The sequence below is a fragment of the Marmota monax genome, unplaced genomic scaffold (genome assembly GCF_021218885.2).
Source record: "Marmota monax isolate L192 unplaced genomic scaffold, Marmota_monax_Labrador192_F-V1.1 WCK01_AAM20220418_F8-fsc00141, whole genome shotgun sequence".
NCBI lineage: Eukaryota > Metazoa > Chordata > Mammalia > Rodentia > Sciuridae > Marmota > Marmota monax.
In genome coordinates, this window is record NW_026692981.1 from 2269905 (window position 1) to 2291869 (window position 21965).

Here is a 21965-nt window from a genome sequence, read left to right on the forward strand (position 1 = left end):
TAAAACTCTCTCCCTCTCTCTTTAAAAAAAAAAAGAAAGAAAATAGTTTATGGCCTTCTTGACCCAGCAAGGATCACCTGACACCACGGTGAAGGGAAATTGGAACAGTGAGACTCCTGAGGTGTAACCATAGAAGCCACTTTATTTTTGTCCTCTGCAGTCCCTCTAAGCCTGTGGAGTGAGGCCAGTGCTTCCCTTGGAACTTGGGCAGGTTCCATGACTTCTGGTCCTGCAGTTCTGTGTTCACTTTGTCTTAGTTCAGTAACTCCAAACACCCGGCCTATGTATTAATTTCAGTTCAACAATTTGCAGTGTTAAACCCAATATATTAATGTACACTGCTGGGAGCCATTAGCCAAGTAGGTATGACAATTTCCTTGCCAGCGTACCCCATGTTGCAGTGACATTGAATGTAGGTGACCTTGCTCAAGGACCAAGGCGGATTAGGGCGTTCCCGGTTTAGGTTCCAGGTTTAAGGTTTAAGATTATTCCTGCTGGGAATAGGGCGTATCCTGCTGCCTGAGTTCCCCTTGAGTTCTCACGGGATTCAGAGTATTTTTTGGGAGACAGAAGCCCAGTGAATAGTGATTTGGACAGAGAACGTGGATTTGGGCAGAGAACGTGGATTTCCCCAGAACGTGATTGTAGACGGCTGGTGTGAGTTCGGGAATAAAGAGTTGCTGTTTGAATCTGCAAGCTGTGTGGTGGCTCGTGATTGTGTGCCCAGCCAGACTGCGGCATTTGTGCCCAGCCAGACTGCGGCAGTACACTTTAATCTTCATTCAAAGGGAAGACTTGGCTCTCTTCTCCTTGCTGGGCCTGGAGGCAGGTGAGAATTTTTGGTGCAGCTGGGGATGTTAAACCATGATGCAAAGAAAAGACCACCGACTCCAATTTAAATCAAATTAAAGCAAGTTTGCAATTCCTATCGGCCAGGGCTGTCTCTCCTGAAACCCGTGGGAATAGAAGACAGCACTCCAGCATTCTAGGAGCACAGCTTTATAGCACAGAAAGTTGCAAAAAGGCGGCGGGTGTGTGTGTGTGTGTGTGTGTGTGTCTTGAGAACTTACAGATAACAGGATTTTGACAAGCATAACACAAAGGCAGGTAGTAGCTTAATAATCTAAATGGTCCAGCACTTAGGGAGTAAATTTAGATCCCAACATCAGAATTTATGAGGTGCCACTAGAGTTTCAGAGAGGGTCATTATCTGGCCAAGCAAAGCCAGGCATGGGTGATTTCAAGGCACGGGCAGGCATTCTAAGCAAGTTTAGAAATTGCAGTAATATATAGTAAAGCCGAAATTAACTTTTCATGCCTTTGAGACGAGGTGGCTCCCAATCTTAAGAGGTAATTAGGCTGGGTTTATCAGAGACCCTGTGCCAGCTCCCCCAGACCTTCCTGCCACCTTTCCTACTCCATGACGCTGCTTCTGCCACTGCTGGGCAGTGATGCAACATAGGAGAAAGTAGACGCTGGTTTTGGAAGATGGCATCCCACCCTCCAGGTGGGGCCGACTTTGAAGCTGACTCTTATTGTTCGGGTTGTGGGGGTTCTCAGAGGCCTTCTCCCCTGCTTCCTGCTGGGCCCATCTGGTTGCCATTCCCTTGAGAAGGACAGCATCGGTCCTGGTCATTTTGAGCTCTGCCCCTTTTTGCCCCTCATGACCAAATGCCTCTCTCTCTCTCTGATATGCTCTTTGGGGCAAGATCCTTTAAAAACACCCCCAGGGTGATATTTTTATTGCTACCTCTGCACCCCAGGATTCAAGCACTTTTAGAGAGGAAATGGTTACTTCCCCATGCAAAACTGCTGTTGCTTGCTCATGTGTAAGTGAGAAACCCCTCAGGCTCCTGGGGTCACCTCAAGAAACTCCTGTCCCTACACTTGAAGTGACAGGCACCCCCTCCCCTTTCTGTCTGATGTCTGGCGGGGGCGGGACTCACACAGCCCAGCCTCTGCCTTCCATACCCTGTCTGCCCAAGTCCTTACTCTTCGGGCTTTTGTGTTTATGTCTGGATGAGGCTCCAAGAGTTGGGTAATGGGTCCTCAGGTGATTCCCCTTGGAGTTTGCATCTGCTGATCTGTCTTCAACTGGCTTTGTTACTGGTGCTCTGCTTTGGCACCTCCGTGGGGTCTCCTACTCCCCCCTTTCACTTCTTTTCTTAGTACAGCCATTTATTTTACAAGTGTATCAAGAATAGATGCTATGCCAGATGTTATCCTGGGTTCTAGGGATAAAAGTGAATGAAACAAAGCCCCTATGTGTGGTGGATTGAGTAGCACCCCCCTGCGACACAGGTATGTCCATCTGGAACCTCAGACTGTGACGTCACTTGGAAGTAGAATCTGCAGATTTAATTTGTCAAGGATATCAAAATGAGGCCATCCTGGATTTAGAGCAGACCTTTAGGAGGCATGAGTTCTGTGCCGTTGGGGCCTCAGTTGTATTTCTTGAAAGTTGTCTGCTGGGAGTACCCAAAAGAGAGGCGTGAAACAGCCTCAGGGAGCTTATCTAGGGGAGACAGGTGTTCCAATATGACTGTGCACTATGCAGAGTGCCACGGAAAAGCAGGGTAGCATCTGGCAGGACTTACAGGAGGCCCACCTAGCTTGGGTGGCCAGGGAGAGCCTCTCTGAGGAAGGGACACTCAGACTGAGACCAAAAGCGTGCGTGAGCATCGCCTTGCAGATGACAGGGAGGGCTAAGGAAGCTGTCCTACAGGGTAAGGATGTGTGGGGAGACTAGTGTCTCTGTGCACAGGAAGAACTCTCAGAGGCGGCTGTTCCTGGGGGTGGGGGCTGATGAGCTGGTGACTCTAACAGGAGGCCAGAGGGTGGGTAGGGGCAGATCAGGCTGGGCTTTGTTGGCCTCGGTGAGGAGTTTTGATTTCATTCTTGAGGGGTTGTAAGCCAAAGGCAAAGATTCCGTTTCCATTTCTACGTGATCACTCTGACCTCCTAGGGACTGGGCGGCAGAGGGGCAAGAGAGATCTGAGTCCTCGGAGATGCTTAGGAAGCAGAGCGGGGCAGCCTGGATGGCTGATGAGAGGAGAAGGTGTGTTAGCTGGCTAGGGCTGCAGACCGGGGCTTCATCAGTGGACATCTGTCCTCTCTCCGCCCTGGAGGCTGGAAGTCCAAGGTTGAGGTGTGGACAAGGTTGGTTCTCCTGAGGTCTCTCTCCTTGGCTTGCAATTGGATCCTTCCTGGGTCCTCTGCACAAGCACATCTCTGGTGTCTCTGTGTCCTAATCTGCTCTTTTAAGGACACCACTCCTATTGGATTAGGGCCACCTGCTAACAGCCTCAATTTAACTTAATCACCTCTTTAAAGGTCCTGCCTCCAAGTGCAGTCATATTCTGAAACACTGAACGTTTGGGGCTTCAACTGACAGATTTTAGGGGCCTACAATTCAATCCGTAACGAGGTAGAGACGAAACCTGTGATTATAGCAGGAGCAAGAGTGTGCTGAGTGAGGGAGGATTGTGAGTTACACATTGAGTTCTAGACTGTCAAATAAATATAACAGGTCAGACACTTGGATAAGTTGGTCTGGATCTGGGAAGAAAGTCTAAGCTAGATATATCCAAGTGGGTTTAGCACATAGATCATAAGTGGGGCTGTATGAGTGCAGAATATCGCCTACAAAGAGGGAGAGACAGGAGAAAAGGATCTAGGACAGGCTCCACCAGGCACACACCCCTGGGGTGGAGGAAGAGCAGGTGACAGAGAGCAAGGAAGAGAATGAGAGAGTGGGTCCTTTGTTCTTAGTATGTACTCACCTAAAAGGTAGCATTGTAGTATGTTTTTGTTTTATTGCTGTAACAAAACACTTGAGGCAGGATACTTTATTTTTTTTTTATAAGTTTATTTAGCTCATAGTTTTTGAGCTTGAAAGTCCAAGATTCTGTGGCCCCATTGGTTTGGCCTCTGGGCTCCCTCATTTGCATCACAATGTGGTGGAGGAGCAGAAAGGGAACCTAGGAACAAACATGTGGCCTGACTTTATAACAACCCACTCTCATGAGAACTCACTCCATGAGACTAGCTTTAATCCCCTCAGAGGGTGTGCTCCCATGATGTGATCACCTCCACGAGGTCCCACCACTCCAACAGCCCCACACTGGGACCAAGCGTCCAACGCAGGATTCTCATTAAGCCCCACCAATGCAGATCCTTAGGGCTGGTGTGTAGGGAGGGGTCTCAAATGGGCCTACAAGTCTGCCTCGTGGTCTCTCTGCACTCTCTTCTGGGACGTTCTTACTGTGCTGCCCACCAATCTGAACTTGGGAGGCTCTACTCTTTTTTAAATGTTCTGGCACAAGATCTGTACAAAGAACTTCAAGGAGCAAAGCAGAGAAGCGAAGTTGGTGCTTTGTGGTATCCTGGCTTTACTTTTCCATCTTAACGACCAGCTTCCCCGGGCAGTAGTTTTGAAGTTCTTGTTTAAACATAAAAGGCTTTTTAATTATTTTCTTCCAAAGATTCTGGAAATTCCTACCATGTAACATCTAATGAAATGAATTTCTATGCAACAACCAGTGTCTATATTCTTCTTATTTTAGTGATCTCAGGATATTTTATTGTAGTTAAATATTTCATCATAAAAAAATTTTGACAGGTTGAAAATAGTGTCAGATTTGTCTTATTTTTATGGGGTCTCCGGATCCAGGGATCCCAGGCCAGGGGTCTTGGTCCTAAAAGAATTGCTTTTCCTTGGTTCTGGAGGAGCGATGAGGCGGGTGAATCTGTTCTCTTTCCTCCCTGCTCCCTGTGGGGACTTTGCTAGCAGGCATGTTTTTCTAATGAAAGTATTCAGTCCCGCCTGGAGTTAATTCAAACAATTTTGCTTTCCTTGTGTTTTTCCAAGGGACTAGAATATCTGAATTTGTATCTCCTGGTCGCTATCAACCAAAACACACAAACACATTTTCTATTTTGAAAAGCAGTGACTGAACATTGTTAATATATCATATTATCAGGCACAATAGATAGTCCAAAAGAATGCAATCAAACATGAAGCTGGGTTTATGAGAATCAGGCTTCTGAATTTCTAGTATTATTGCTGGGATTTTAGAGATGATGTGTTTGGTTTTGTGTCTGATAAATTCTATATATTTAAAAGCTTAAGGTTCCTATATTGCACATGAAAAGGATGGTAGAATGTCGGGAGTCATGAGCTCAGGTCTACTGACATGGTGGTCCAGGGATTCTCTGCGGCTGAGGTGTCCTGTCACTGCAGGGTGTTTAACGGTATCTCTGAATTTTACTCACCGGTCCAGTAGCTCCCCTCTCTTGATTTATTAGAAACAAAAATGCTTGCAAATATTTCCACTGTCTTTTTTTTAATATTTATTTTTTAGGTGTAGTTGGACATAATACCTTTATTTTATTTATTTATTTTTATGTGGTGCTGAGGATTGAACCCAGGGCCTCGCACATGCTAGACAAGCGCTCTACCACTGAACTACAACCCCAGCCCCAATTTCCATGGTCTTTTGAGAAGCAAAAAAAAAAAAATCACTCCTGTTTGAGAGCCATTCTATTTTTTAAAATACAGAAAAGGACCCACAAGCCCCAGGACCAGTTTTTAATTTTTTTTCTTTTAGTTGTCAATGAACCATTACTTTATTTATTTACATGTAGTGCTGAGAATCAAACCCAGTGCCTCACACATGCAAGGCAAGCGCTCTACCATTGAGCTACAACCCCAGCCCCCATTTTTTTTAAAGAAGATATTTTCCTTGGGCTGGGGTTGTGGTTCAGTGATAGCATGCTCGCCTAGCATGCATGAGACACTGGATTCGATACTCAGCACCACATAAAAATAAAATAAAGATATAGTATCCACCTAAAACTAAAAAATAAATATTTTTATTTTAATAAATAAACATTTCAACTCTCTGGTTGTACATGGTGTAGAGACACACCTTTAAAGTTGAGAGAGACTTTCTTCACTATACTAGACATTAAAATTTGCAAAATTCATGCAGTATGCATGTATGAAAACATAAGTGGATTCCATTAATTTTTATAATGAATATGTGTTCACAGTTAAAGATAAATAAAATTTGTAAAACTATGGTACCAGACTCCAGCACTGTTAGATTATATTTTCCTTTATTTTGATGACCTAAAAATGCATTCTGACTTGTTTGTGTGAAGTATTCACATCCTGATCCCAAAGTGAAAGTCCAACTTCTGGAGGCGTTTCCTGTTTGGACGCAGCAGGTACAGATGGGGGTGGGCTTCTCTGCGGTCCTAATGCATAATCTTATTTGAAGAGTTTCAAGGACTTGGCCACACGAGGGAGCACCATTCCCAGGTTGGTTTGCTTGTTATGAACTATGGTAATACCAGCTTGTCCCAGGAAGTTAAATGACGCAGGGAATCCGTAGTCAGACATCAGAAACACAGCTGGATTCTACATGGCTACCTACCACACCTTGGTCCTTGTCATCTGGGTTGTGAGACCTGCCACTGCATTTCCGTTTCTCACTTGTAAGTTTTGAAACCAGTAGTGTAAAAAGCACCTGTGGATGGAAGAGTGTTGCCACACACTGCTGCTTTAAAGACTTGCTCAGAATAAAGATGCAAACGAACATCCTCCAGTCGACACCCTCCACTGGACATCCTCCACCTGGAGGAAGACACAGTCTGTGGGGACCTGATATCTGGTTCAGGCTCTGCCTCTGCATGCAATTCACAGATATTTAATATTAGACAGCATATTTTCTTTTTATAAAGATTTTACTTCTCAAATGCTGTTTCTGATCTCAGAGTGTTTGACATTTCAGCTGGTGGGGGTAGGACACCTTAATGAGTGTATGCCATAGGCTTTAAAGATAGAATAATTGTAATGTGCTCGGTAACACCACACTTTCTTATCTCAAAGATTTTTTAAAAGTTTGTATTTGCTGAAAGTGCTCTCAGACTTATTTATTTATTTCTGTTCTTAGTTGTACACCACAGCAGAATAAATTTCAATTCATTGTATGCAAATGGAGCGAAACATTTCAACTCTGGTTGTACGCGGTGTAGAGACGCACCATTCATGCAATTATACATGTACCTAGGGTAGTGATGTCCATCTCATTCCACTGTCTTTCCTACCCTCATAACCCCTTCCCACCCTCCCCTTTGCCAGATCCAAAGATCTTCTATTCTTCCCATGCACCCACTCTCCATCACAGATCAGAATCCACTAATCAGAGAAAACATTCCGCCTTTAGTTTTTTGGGATTGGCTAACCTCACTTAGCATAATACTCTCCAACTCCATCCCTTTATCTGCAAATTCCACAATTTTTTCTCTTTTAATGCTGAGTAATATTCCATTGTGTAGATATACCACAGTTTCTTTATCCATTCATCTATTGATGGGCGTCTAGGTTGGTTCCACAGTTTAGCTATTGTGAATTCAGCAGCTGTAAACATTAGTGTGGTGTTGTCATTATAGTATGTCTGATTTTAAGTCCTTTGGGTATAAACCAAGGAGTGGGATAGCTGGGTCAAATGGTGGCTCCATTCAGGTTTTCTGAGGAATCTCCACACTGCTTTCCAGAGTGGTTGCATCAGTTTGCAGACCCACCAGCAATGTAAGAGAGTGCCTTTTCCCCACATCCTCTTCAGCACTCACTATTGTTTGTATACTTGATAACTGCCATTCTCTCCGACTTATTTAGAAGTAGATTTTTTTAATCATATAACATTCTTGTACATTAATAGGAAAATGCAAGCAAAATACTGGTTAAGGAAATCCTAAAACTTCTTTGTTTCAAGGCTAAATCATGAGGAAGACTTCAAAAATTTCATTTTAAAAGTAAATATATTTATGAGCACAATTTATTCTGAGTTGAAAAAGAGGAGAAACTTCTAATGACATACAGCACAGACTAGATAACCCAGCGGACAACAATTAATTGTACATTTCAAAAAATTTCCAACATGAAGAAATTATAAATGCTTGAGGGTAGGGAGATGCCCATTGCCCTGGTCCAAGGATCGTCAGACCTCATACGCATGTATAGAAAAGTCACTCTTAAATCAACATGGATGATTTTATGTGTCGATTAACATTTTCTGAAAGTCAATGACGCTTAGTGTGTGAGACATTAAGGGTGCACACAACTCAGTTGATGTGGTTGTGGTGTGAACAGTGTGACCACGTTCCCAAGTGGTGGTGGTGCTATCCCACGACCATGGTCTAGCCAACACAGCTAGTTGTAAGGTTCTTTTGACTAAAAAGCACCCCCAGGACTTTACAGATTTATAAAAATTTCTTCCAGAAGAAATGTGATTTGGTTCTTCCTCTTTCTCTTTTTGGCTTGAGTCAATTCCTGATACTAGCTTGTTTTGCCATTTGTCTCCTTCAAAGTTGAGTTCATGGTGGTTAAAAGTTACAGCGGGGCAGGGATCAGGGTGTTCTGGGACCTATGAGGTAAGGTTGTACTGTGCTTAAGGTTTATGCTCTGAAAACCTTTTCCTGTGCTTTTTGAATCCACACTTAATAACGTTTTACTGCTCTCTCTGAAAATGCCATTGGGAAGGGACCAAATAGTTCACAAAACTGAGGGTTTGAACAATGCTATTTTGTGTGATCACTGAAACTTCAGTAGCTGGCTTATAATTAAGTTGGAAATCGATATGTCTGGGTAGAAAATATTGGAGTACCTAGCCTTCCTATACCAGCATGGTCTTATTGACCCATATACATTTTCTAGATTAGAATTTCTGAACTCTGAATGACCTTAGAATAACACAGTTCATTAAAGCAAACTTTTCCATTAATTCCAGAAACTGGACTCCAGTTAACCAATAACTTCTGTATCGGTGATGCGATTTCCTGCAAAACTGTTATTTTGTAATGGTTAACTTCTCTCTTCATTGTTCCCAGTAGGAGGTAGCTTTCTTTTTATCCGTCTTGTGTTTATTATAATCCATTGTAACTTAAGACATTTTACCCCAAAGCAAACAAAGCAGAACATTCCAGGTGTGGAGACAGTGCTCTCCAACCTCAGTGATTGTCAGTGGACGAAGGCAAATCCCTGAAAACTGACCAGCAGTCCAAACAGGACCCCCAAGCATTTCCCAGTGGGTTCTTTTCATGATGATGAAGTCAGACCCTGAAGCCCTTGGCTCTCGGGCTGGCGTTAAAGCATAGTGGGTCTTTTGATGTAAATAATAATAATAATAATAATAATAATAATTTTTTTTTCTGAGCTTGTGTAGAATTAAGGCCATTGAACAGATTTATCCTCCAGGGGTGCGAAAATGGGATAGAAACTCCGGGAATATTGGAGATGGGGGAGTCCAGTTTCATTTCCTTGCTTGGAGACTTGAATTCTAAAAGTGTTAGAGCGGTTTATCAAGGACGGCAACACAGTCAGCGGCCTCAGGTATGCGCCACTCTCGCTCTCTCTCCAGTGGGCAGCAAGCCAAATCCTAGACCCAGAGCGCCGGGATTCTTCAGGGGAAAAGGCGCCGACTGCTAAACACGTGCTGGCTTTTCTCGTTTGTTCAACCACTGGTTCAGACGTGTGGAAATGAGCTGTGTCTGCCGACTTAGAGATTATGCCCATAAGTGATTGAGAGCTGGCAGAGAGGCAAACAAAACTTAGTTGGACTCGCTGACACCATTCTTCCAGTCTCTGGTTTGTAGAGTCAAGCAGAAGAAAATGAGTCACAATTTTATTAACTCCTGATCTAGGCGGGTCTCGCCCCTGTTGCGAGTGACCAAAGGACTGTGATTGTAAGGGAAGGCAGGAGAGGTGTCTGACGCGCTGGAGGGCTTGAGCTCAGGCTGTCCAGGTCTGTGAAAACTTTGTCTCTCGCAGCTGGACCCCGAAATCACTGCGGAAGAGCAAAAGCCTTTTTTTTTTTTTTTTAAGGCTTTCTGTTTAGAGAATCAAAGTAACACAATAAACTCCTCGTGGGAAAGAGTAAGTCATGCCACAAGTGGAATTACTCACAGGGTAGTTTTAATATTGCCTCTGCTTCCAGGGTCCCGCTGGAGAGGAACGTGGGCCTAGCAGCTTCTAATCGCTCTTCTGAGGAATCATTTAGAAAACCGACCTGTTTAGACTGCAGGCAATTCCCCTGGCCTGGCTTCTCTGCTGTGCCTCTTCTGTGTTTAGTTATGTTCCGGTGCATACATACTTACCATCTTCACAACTGCCTGCGTGTTCGCTAGATGACCTGCTGCACAGGGCTGTGGCCTCGGAGCACAGGCCATACCACACCTAGGTGTGCGTATACTTAGGAATGTCACATAGGTCAGCTGTGCAGTAGGCCCTACTTTGTAGGTGTGAACAGGTGTGAACAGGTGTGCCCTATGATGTTCACAAAATGACAAAGTCTCCTAATGACACATCTCTCCCAGGGTATCCCTGTCTGTCTTCAGGTGACATATGACTTTCTGCATTAGTTATGGGAATGAGTAGGTCTTGGAGGTCTAGTCTACAGTGACTGTGGCTAATGACACTGTGTGACATTCTTGAAATTTACCAAGATAGGAGATCTTAAACGTTCTCACCACACATGCAAAAAAATGGTGACTGTGAGGGGATGGGTGTGTAATTAACTTGACTGTGGTAATCGTTTCCCAATGCACACATATATTAAACTACCACATTGTACATCTTCAAGATATACAACTTTTATTTGTCAATTTTGCCTCAGTAGAGCTGGGCAGTGGCACATGCCTGTAATCCTAAAGATTTGGGAGGCTGGGGCAGGAGCGTCCCAAGTTCAAGTCCAACCTTAGCAATTTAGTGAGATCCTAAGTAATTTACCAAGATCTGAAGAAACTTACCAAGGCCCTCTGTCAAAATTAAAAATAAAAAGGGCTGGGGATGTGGCTCAGTGGCAAAGCATCCCTGGGTTTAACCCTCAGTGTGAAATACAAAACAAAACAACAACATATGAGGTATATATACATACCTGAATAAAGCTGGGAAAAATAAGCCACAGCCCCTCTCTTTGGTCTACTCCTTACTCCTTGAGTCTGGTCAATGCTCACTGGGGTCCTGGCTTCCTGTAACAGCACTATAGTGCTTCATTTTTCACTTTCCAGAAATAGAGTGTACAAGAACCAAATAAATACTGTTCAAATTGCACATATTGCCAACAGGTACACGGAAACATATCAAGGACCAAATGAGTCAGTGACCGTGGTAGTCCCGAAGCATCTTTCTCTGGTGGCTCCTGCCCCTGAACTTTCATGGAGAGGCACAAGGGGACATTTATTTGATAGTGTTTCTTCACTCACCACAGACTTTACACTCCCCTCCAGTCCACTCTAGAACCTGTGGGTGGGTCTGTCTACTTGGCAGATAGTAAACAGGATAACTGATAAATATAAACCTGGTGCTTTTTGGAATGAACTAGAAGCAAAATGAAGGGGTGTGGATCACCTAGAGTCAGCATTTTGGAATTACAGACAATGGACATAAGGGGCCAACTCCTGTCCCCCAACATTCATGTTGAAGAACTAACCTCCAGAACCCCAGAATTTGACAGAACCATTAGAAGGATGATAAGTTAGCATGAGTCCAGGGCCACTTCTGTGTGGAAGCTAAAACAGGGACTGGCTTTTTCAAGGATTCCTGCTTCAGTGGGAAGTAGAGGCGCTGGGCTGACCTCCTAGCCTGCAGGGCAGTGGAGGTAGGAGCATGGTGAAGCTCCCTTTTGAGCATCTCCCCTTGTGGGCAGGGTCTCGGGCTGAGTTCCCCAGAAGCAGACCTGAGGCAGGGGCTTGTCAGGGAATTCTCGGGAAGCAGTGGGTAGGGTGTGATTCCAGGAGTGATTCCCGCTGAGCACAGCTTCAGTGATCCCAAGGGCAGCTCTGTCCATTAGGCCTCAGTCACCCTGACTTAATGCAAAGGTGCTGGGTGGTCCTCACCCTGGTCAGTCCTGGGCAAAGGGACAGTGGGTAGGTGTGGAGGGGGTACAGGGAATTGGGGTAGCTGCCCCTGGCCAGCTCGGACACTGCTGCTCCAAGGGCTGGCTGTAAAGAGCAGGTGTGACACACGGAAGACAGGAGGGACACATGAGGGTCAGAGGGAAGCAGAGGGCTGGGCTGAGCACCAACAGTGTCCACTGGGCAGTGAGGCAACAGCTTCAAGACAGAACTCGAGGCAGAGATGCCCCCTCCCCACACCCCGCTGTGCTCTGGAGTCTGGCCAGTTTCTGTAACGTCTGGAACTCACCACGTTCATCTGGAAAAGTGAAGAAGAAAGATTAAAAGATTAATAAGAGATGGTGTTCATTAGGCGCAGATCCATCAGGCCAGTACCTATGCAGCACTGTTGTTGGCTCTTTTAATCCTACGTGGGCAGATTTTCTTGTCTATTTCATAGATGAGGAAAAAAAGACTCAGAAAAGGTTAATATAGAACAGACCCCCAGGGACACAGCTGTTAAGCAATGAAGGCAAGATTCAAATCCAGATCATGTAAAAATATGAAAATAAGCACCATAACCTCTCTTTTTTTGAAGTATAGTGACATTTTCAGTGACACAATTAGAGATCAAAGTTCAAGAAACATGTCTGTGAAATGGACGCACATCTTTAGTAAGTAAGAGATTTCAGTAATCTGATGAATGCATTTGTAATGTGCATGCATCTTAATTTTAATTTTTTTGAGGTGCTGGGGTTGGAACCCAAGGCCTCACATATGCTAGGCAAGCATCCTACCACAGAGCCATGTCCCCAGGCCCATGCATGCATTTTAAATAATAACATTCCTAGTCAGCAGTTTTCTTAAGTTCTCTTTTATCATAAAAGTCCATTATTACCAACAAATATGAGACAAGTCCCTTTCAGAAGTCAGATTCTTAAAAAAGGTGTGAAAAAAGACCTCTCTCACCTGGAGAGAGAGGGTTTGGGGTCCCATCTGCAGGCTCTCTGGTGCAGGCAAGCACAGTCCTTCCGAGGGTCAAGTTCTGTGCCTTGCTGACCTGTGGTGGCTACATGGTCCCCCCCCACACACATGCTTATTGACTCCAGTGAACTTGACCGTGGTTGGAAGCTCAGGCAACTTTTTCTTCTTTGCTGTGAAATAACTGTCTAGAGACAGGAGAATCCTCCAGGTGACTAGTTAAATGCCTCCAGAAGGCCTGGGCCGTTGATGAATCCCTCCGAGGATTTCTCTAGTTTACAAGTGGCATTACTGGTCAAAGAATCTCATTAATCAGATCCCTCAGAATGGAGCCTCCAAAGTGCCATGTTTGTGACAAGGGAGTCATGAAGCTGGCGGGGCACTGCAGCTCTGGGTGAACCTGGTGCGGAGGTTCCCATCTTCAACAAAGCCCACATCGGTACTTAAATCACTCTTAACTCATCTTTTTCAGAATTAGTAGAGGCCATTAACCTTTTTTCATAAACCTTCCCATTTCCATATCTCAAACCTCTATATTTTAAAGACCAAGGGCAAAACAGGCCAAAAGCAAAGAGCACAGCTTGTCACACTCTCGCTTCCTTATGAAGAGCACAGGTGCATTGATCCTTGGTAAAACCCGGCCCGGCTTCTACCAAGAGTCCCAGGAAGTGAGCCCTGCTCTGCACAGCTTCCCCACGTCCTCTGTCTGCTGGAGCAGCATTTGGTGTTCCTCCTGAGCCTCTGCAGCTTGTGAAGGCAGGCGCCGGCACTGGGCCCTGTTACCTCTGGGTGGCGCTGTCTCCTGCTAGGCACCTCCACCATGGCGCCCCGCAGTAGGTGGCCCCTAGCCTCCCTCCCCTTCCCTGGTAGGTTTACACAGGAGCTAGGGAAGGGCCGCTGTGCAGTGCTCTCTAGACTTCACACTGGTGCATCTTGAACTTGTGGCCCAGTCTCCGCCAGTTCATGGAGGCTGGAAGCTGGGGAGCACAAGCTTCACCCAAGACCGCCTTTCTCCGTGACCTCGCCTCATTCTCTGCCTCCTCCAGGAGGAGGCATTCTGCAGGAGAAGGCTCAGAGTCCCCTAAAGACATTTCTGGCGAGTCCCCCGAGCAGTTTGCCAGACGTGCTCCTATGAGAGTCCCTGTGGTAGACAACGCTGAGACTCAAGTTGGGGCCTGCCGTCCCCTCTCCTTCCTGGCCTTCCTCTTCCCCTCTACCTCCTCTGTCCTCCTCCCTTCTTCTCTCTCCTCCCTCATACATATATAACATCCTTGCACTCACTGAGGGCCAGCTAGGTGCCTGGCCCTGTTCTAAGCACTTCACTAAATGGACCCCATCCACTTTCCTGGACATTCCTGAGAGTGGGAACTGCGGTGACCAGGACATATCATGAGATACAATGGAGGACAGCCACCTGGGCCTAATTTATATGGGGTGACAGGGGTATACACATGTTATGCCTCTTAGGAGGTATACAAATGTTCTGCTGAGATGAAGGACAAGAAAAAGCCAGTCAACCCAAAACCTGGCCTTTGAGACTTCATGCAAAGAAAAGAGTGGTATTTATATCTTTATTTATATTACACACCATCATCTACCTCTGGGAGCTTCCCTGCACCTGAGATGCAAGAAGTGGGGTTTCGAATCCACCCTGGTTGGCCTGTTCCACTCACCCAGCAACACCTTGGGCCTGTTATGAGCAGGACCCCATAAGGAGACTGTCTCACAGGGCTTCAGCTGCGGATCCCTCTGGGGGCACAGTGGCATCCCTAAGTCACGGAGTACTTTAATGGGGCCTCTGGGCATATGTTTTTCAGGGTTTCTAACCTTAATCCACAGGGAGGGGAACTTCAGGGAAATCCCAGCCCAGGTGCAGAAGCACAGCTGGGGCGAGGGTGGTGGGCAGCCCACACCCCCTTGTTCCCAGGGAATTCCAGATTCTATACAATTAAGTTTCAGCAACTGAAGAATAGGGTCTGCGGTTCACTGTGGGGTCTCTCTGATGGAGCAGGAGGGTGAAACCTGGATTCCCCAACATGGCCCAGAGGCTCAGGGTCTCTGGCTCCCCCATGAGGTCTGGGGCTCCCTTCCACCCCTCAGAGGAATGCTGATTGCCCCAGGTGGACCTCCTCACAGCCACCTCCCTGCTTCTTCGGGCTTTCAAGGCCCTGCCTGCTGGGGCTCTGCCATCTACCACCACTGACCACTCCTCAGTTTTCTCCCTGTGGTCTTCTGGGCCAGCCCCGGGTCAGAGGCCACTGTTGTATCCGTATCACACGCAGAGATCTAAGACAAAGCAATACTGACAGAACTACCAACTAAGACCCCCACAATCAGAACAATAATCTGTAATATATCTTTTTCAAAAATTAACAGAAGAAAAACAGGATAATGAATATATGAACAGTATAATTAAGAACACAGATACAATTCAGAGGTCAGTGAACTTTTTCAATTAAAGGCTGGGCAATAAATATTTGATTTTGGATCCTATGTTTGCTACTATTGTAGTGCAGAAGAAGCCATGAACTATATATATAAACGAATTGCCATAATTATGTGTCAATAAAACTTTATTTGGAAAAGCAGGCAGTTGGCCATATTTGATCCAACAGCCATGGTTTGCCAACTTCTAATAATAGATATGGAAAGGCACGAAAAAACAGAAACAAATTCCTTTCATTTTATGAAGTTAGAAAAATAGCACAATAAACTTAAGAAAATAGAAGGAGGGGCTGAGGATGTGGCTCAAGCGGTAGCGCGCTAGCCTGGCATGCGTGTGGCCCGGGTTCCATCCTCAGCACCACGTACAAACAAAGATGTTGTGTCCGCCGAAAACTAAAGAATAGATATTAAAATTCTCTCTCTCTCTCTCTCTCTCTCTCTCTCTCTCTCCCTCTCTCTCTCTTAAAAAAAAAAGAAAATATAAGGAAACAGAGCTTTTTAAAGAATCAGAATTTAATGTCATAGGGAAGGAACCATACTATTGAGATGACAGGCTCCAAGCTGACTCTTTCAAAAGATTCACAAAATTAACAAACTCTATTGAGATTAATTTTGAGCAAAGGAATAACAGTATTTTGGGACAATGGCAGAAATGGAAAAGATTGACCATAACCTACATGCCTTGGACTTTTAGAAGACAGTAAAGTCATCAAACTATGAACAGCTTTAAAGTGTTGCCTCTCACACTGAGGTTTAGTCCACCATGAACTGACTTTCCCAATTAGAATGCACTTGACCTTCTGAAGATAAGGATTTACCCCTTTGGAGAATTCTGGAAAACTTCAAATAATGCCTCTGTGCTATTTTCTCTATTTGCCTTCTTTGTCAGATGCCTGGTAAATGGCTCTACTTTAGTCTCCTACCCGTTTCCTCCCTATCTTTCATTTGTCTGTGCTGTCTTCTCCATCCCTTCTTTGATTTAATTCTTCCACCTCAAGGATTCTCTCTTTGGATGTAACTAATCTGTAATTTAACATCTACATCGAATTTTACATTTCAATTACGATGTTTTTCATTTCTAGAAATGCTACCTTACTGTTTTATTTTTTAAAACCTTCCTGTCCATTACTTTAGTCTCATGTTCCTCTCTTGTATTTTCGATCGTTTTATTTCTTCAAATATATTAAGCCTTGTTATTTCGTGTTCTAGCTCTGACAACCCAGTGTCTGGAATGTTTGCAGGTCTGCTTCTGCCTGCGGTGGCTCCTCAATGTCACTCAGGGATTGTTTTCTCATAAGTCTAATGTGTTTAGACTGTGAGTTTGCATTTCCTGGAATGTTACCTGTGCAAATTACCTGTAGCTTGAGTCCTCTGGCTTCTCAGCCCCATGAGAGCCTTCCCAGCACAGAGCCACTTGTACTTTTTGTCACACAGTTTTTAGATCACAAAGGTGGAGTTGTTCATGAGATTTCCTAGCTACCAGCTGCCGCCCCTTCCTCCCACCTCTGCCTTTCACACCACTGTGAAAAGGTGCTGTCTCCTGCAGCACTTGCTCTGAAAGCGGGGCCCATCCTGGCTCACTGGAAGCAGGACAGAGGCACAGACGTGCAGGGTCAGAGCTGATTCCAAGGCCTGTGCCCTTCCTAGGATTTCTGTTTCCAGCTTTTCTGGATTCTCTCCATTCTTGTCAAGTCAGCAATGCATTAAAAAAGATTTAGCCATTAAAAAAAATTCCAGCATTTAAAAAATTGTTTTAGAAGGAGAATGATCCAGAATATTCACTTCCCCATGTTGCTGGGAATGGAGGTTTCTCAGCATCCTATAGGATCCGTTACTGCATCTAACAAGCCCGGCACATCATGGGAGCGGGTCAGCTCGCTTCAGGTTGCACCCCTCTCCCGGGGCCCCCAGACTCTTCATGCACAGATGCATTCATTCCACAGCTGTTTACTAAGCACTGCCCTGACCCGTGCACCAAGTGGTGGAGGATCAAGGCAAGACCACAGGCCCTTCTGCAGCGTGGAGGAAGCAGGTGCTCTCTGGTCGCGTGCTCTTAGCTGTCCATCTCCCGCCTCTGGACTCGCCATCTCCATGTGGGGCCAGCACATCACGCCCCAGAGCACTTCAAAGCTTTTCAAAGATGTGAAATCATTCAACAGGAAATTGCATGTTTTTTTAAAGAAAGAAAATCATAACTTAGAGATAGGTGGCATTTAGTTTATGTAGGATGCAAATAGCTGTGGGTTGCTATAGGATTCATGGTTTGGGTTTCCTTGAGATTTTCTTTACAGACGCCTTGAGGATCCATTTATGCCTTAGTAGAAAAGAAGGCTCAAGGCTACTTGCCTTAGGGCATTGTGATTACTCCTCTCAGTTTATAAATGGGAGGTATATAATGGTAATCTACTACTCTTTATTATTATTAACTCCTGAGACATGTGGTGACATATAAAACGAACACCTTTCCTAAGCTCTGAAGTGAGAATGAAGAGATAAGGAAGGATTAAGTCAAGTAAGTGGAATCTATATGGTTTGGTGTGTGAGGGGGTGAGCAGGGTTCCTCTCATCCCCTAATATGTACACCATAATTTGGTGGTTGGAGGAGGTGAGGGGTTTCCTCTTACAGCCACTAGAAGCCCTTCCTCGCCCACCCACCTGCCTGCTTGGTGCTGGCATGGAACAACCCTGGGCTACGTGCACAGTGGGCCAGTGCTCTACCACTGCACCTGCCCCCATCAACGCAGCTGCCTGGGGTAGGCAGCATGGTGTGTGGACATGCAGAACTTGGCCATTGTGAGAGCCACCTCAACTCGGGGACTCACAGGCAGCAGGAGCGGTCAGCAATATCCATGTCCTTATCCACGGAACCAAAGGTCTAGCTCTCTCAGGGAACCCACTGCACAGGCAGCAGCTCTCTTTAATGGACCTTTGCAGAACAGCTCCACGTTTCCCACACAGCTCTTCTGTCTTGAGAGTCTTCTGCCTTGAGAGCTCAAAACTGAACATGGGCAAGAGAGCTTGGTATCCTGCATGGCTGCTCTCTTCTGCATATAGCTGGCTTTTTTTATGTTGAGAGCTAAGCAGTTAGTTTTAGAATTTCTTTAATTGTCAAGTTTTTTTTTAATTTAATTCTCAAATTAGGCTTTTTTTCTGTAGAAGCATTTTGCATTTTTTTGAATTTTTTTTTTACCTATTTACTTATTTATTTTTGGTACCAGAGATTGAACTCAGGGGCACTTTATCACTGAGCAACAATTTTATTTTGTATTTTATCTAGAGACTGGCTCTCACGAAGTTGCTTAGTGCCTCACTTTTGCTGAGCCTGGCTTTGAACTTGAGATCCTCCTGTCTCAGCCTTCCAAGCCGCTGGGATTACAGGTGTGTGCCACTGCACCCAGCTTTTACTTAATTTCTTAAAAAAAAATTATTAATTGCCAATGGACCTTTAATTAATTAATTAATTAATTTATATGTAGTGCTGAGAATTGAATCCAGTGCCTCACACATGTTAGGCTACTGCTCTACCACTGAGTCACAATCTCAGCCCTGGCTTTTACTTAATTTTTGAACAACAAATTTTCCATTAATTCATTCATGAAATAACTAGTTAGTGCTTCCTATGTACCATTGTCTATCTAGGTACTGGTAAGATGTTGCTAAGTAATAACACAATCCTTTCTCTTAGGGAATTCATACATATATGATTCCACAGAGATTAAACATATATAAGGATTTATAATTAAACATATACAAAGATTTACCATTATAATTGGTATAATCTATGGAGGAAAATATGTAATATATGTGGGGGTACTTATCTTTCTTCTGGAAATGACATTTAAGTTGGGACTTGAAGTACCCATTGGATGAGCCAAATAAATGGCAATGGCAGATGGGGGTAAGAAGGTATGTCCAAAGGGATATGAGAAGACGTGGAAGGACAAGCTTCAACCTAGGAAAAGCTTAGGGAGAATTGGAGGAGGAGAAGTAGGAATTAAGGCAATAGGGACTTTATATTCAGGGCTTTGAAGTCAATGTGGATGATGTTGCGTTTCATCTAAGAAAAATGATAAGCGCTTGAAGAGTCTTAAATAGAAGTGAAATGAATCCATTTTCTTTCCCTGCCAACCTCTCAAGCTGGCTGTTGTGCAGAGAATGGACAGTACAGAAACAAAACCCAAGACACAGTGCTCTCACTGGGGATGGTGCCCTGAATTTGGAAAGTGGAAATGGGTTTGGAGACTCATATGCTTTCAAGATACAGTTGAGAAGTAGAATTGGTAGAACTTGGTGACGGGCTAAAGAACCCTTGTCAACCTAGGGTGTGGTCTGGTCTCAGCACGGTGTTACAAAAAAACATTTATTATTTGGGTAGAAAAACAGAATTTGAAAGCATTCAGGAGGTTTCCTCTGGCTCTTGAGGAGGCAACAGTGCCTTGGTGGCATTATTTGTGCAGCAGAACTTCTTTCAGAGTCCTTGTTGGCCGTCCCTCTCATTCTCAATGCCTGTCACAAACTCAGGGAAAGTCGTAAAAGCGCAATTTCTCCTGCCTTTGTCTGTGTGCTGGCCTGAGTCCCCAGCACCCCTAGGAAGTGGCTTTGCACTTTTCTTCAGTCCCTTGTGAGGAGGGTTTACCTAACTTTTCTGGCATCTTCCCTCCGTCTCTTCTTGCTCACTGCTGCGATTCTGCAAAAGAAAAAAGAGCCCCAGAACCAGTCCAGCAAGCAGCAGGGGAGGGAGAGATATTGCAAATATGTGACCTCTTTGTTGTTGCTGTCGCTGCCGGCTGTTTCCGTGTTAAATGTGTGAGGATGAGAAAGGCTTATGCTCCAGCTTCGAGCACACGAGTGGAGTCTGTTTGTGGAGAAAAGGAGTATAGGAAAATAGGAGGTCTGAGAACACATGAGACTATGTGGTCAAGGAGTGGCACCCCTTTCTCCACAGAAAGGTCTTAACTGGGTCTCTCCAGAAATCTTCACCATGGCTCATTTTAGGACTGTCAGCAAAAGAGTCTCTGCAAAAGAGTTCAATGTAGATAAACTTCCTATTTTCATGTCGCCCTGTTTTACCTGGCCACTGGCAGGGAAGATACCAGCACTCTAGGTGCTGGACACCCCCTTACTAGTTTTCACAAACGGATCCAGTATAGATTTGTAGAAATGAGCAAACAAGGCCTCTGGCCTTGAGCTGGGCTTCACAGAGATGTCTACATTTTTAAGATAAGTTACCAATTGGGCTCCATGGTAACAGCTGGCAGGGGGAGGAAAGAAAGGGGAGAAGAAGCTCCCTCCTTCTCAGGTGTGGTCCTTGAAGGGTTAACTTGCCCACAACAGTGAAAGAAAAAGCTGCTTTTATGTGAACTTCTGCAGACAGTGAACTTCTGAGCCTCTCCCCTTACATGCTGGGTATAAAACTTTGAAACTCCCTGAACTCGGGGTTCGGAGGATTAATTGATTACAGCAAAAGCTGTGCCCTCTGAACCTGGCTGCAGCCAAATAAAACTGTTTCCTGCTGTCTTCGGTGCCCTGCCTCGTCTGTCCTACAATAGTCATGGAGTCCAGGCTGCCTTCTAGATGGTCTGGAGAAGTCATTCAGGAGCAGCTGTGTGCCTGGAGCTGCCTTTACTGATGAAAGTTGATGATTATGTTTTCAGGAATATCGAACATAGTCATTATTAAAAATTAAATTGAATAAAGTACAATTAAAGATGACAGATATTCCAAGTTCATTGCCACCTACGTGTCACTATTATCTCTGCTCTGCAGGTGACTTAAGTGTATTCTTCTACAATTTCACAGCTCTTGCCTTTGGTGATGTCAATCTGGAATCTGAAATTGGCCATGTCTGGAGTCAACTACAGTAACTGGTAAATGCTATGAATCAAGGCCTTTCCCTCATCACTGAGAGCCAATAGCTAAGCACTTATCACCAAGTCCTGTGCAAAAAGCAGCTCAGGAGACAAATGTGGGCTGGAGACACCATCATGAGAGGCATCAGAATATAGAGGTGGGCAGCGTCTTGGGCTGGTGACAGGTCCTACACACAGAAGGAGGCTGTGCTGGTTCAATGCTCTGCTGTTGCCATCTTGAATTCTTTAGTTTTGGACAAGGACCATGCATTAATTTTGCACGGGGCTGTCCCAGGTGGTAGTGAGTTTTGGGTGTTTGGGGGTATTGGTGTTTAGTCCTCTGCCTTCCATTCCTCAAAACAGATGTCCTGTCCTCCTAGCTATGTGGTGGCACGTTTTCACAGCTACTTTCTGCATCTGTCCCTCAACCTCTATATCTCTGCAGCCAGCCAGCCTTCATATTTTCCCGTTTTCTTTCTGTATTGTTCTTTTCTCTTGGGCATTCTTCTGAAAACCGTTAACTTTCAAGGAATTGATGTATTCCTTGACTTTAATAAAAACAGTTCTGCCTCAGACCACAATGCCCCAGACATATCGGTATGTCAGTGGCTAAGGATATTCTGGAGTGAGAATTGCTTTCAACCCATGAACGTGACCTGAGGCAAACTTCTTTGGTTTCTCTACACTTCAGTTTCCTCATCTGAGAAAGAATAGTATTTTCTTCTGAAGGTTACTGTAAATGCTAAATTAGATAATTTATGTAAAGTGCCCAGCAGAAAGAATGCTGGTAGG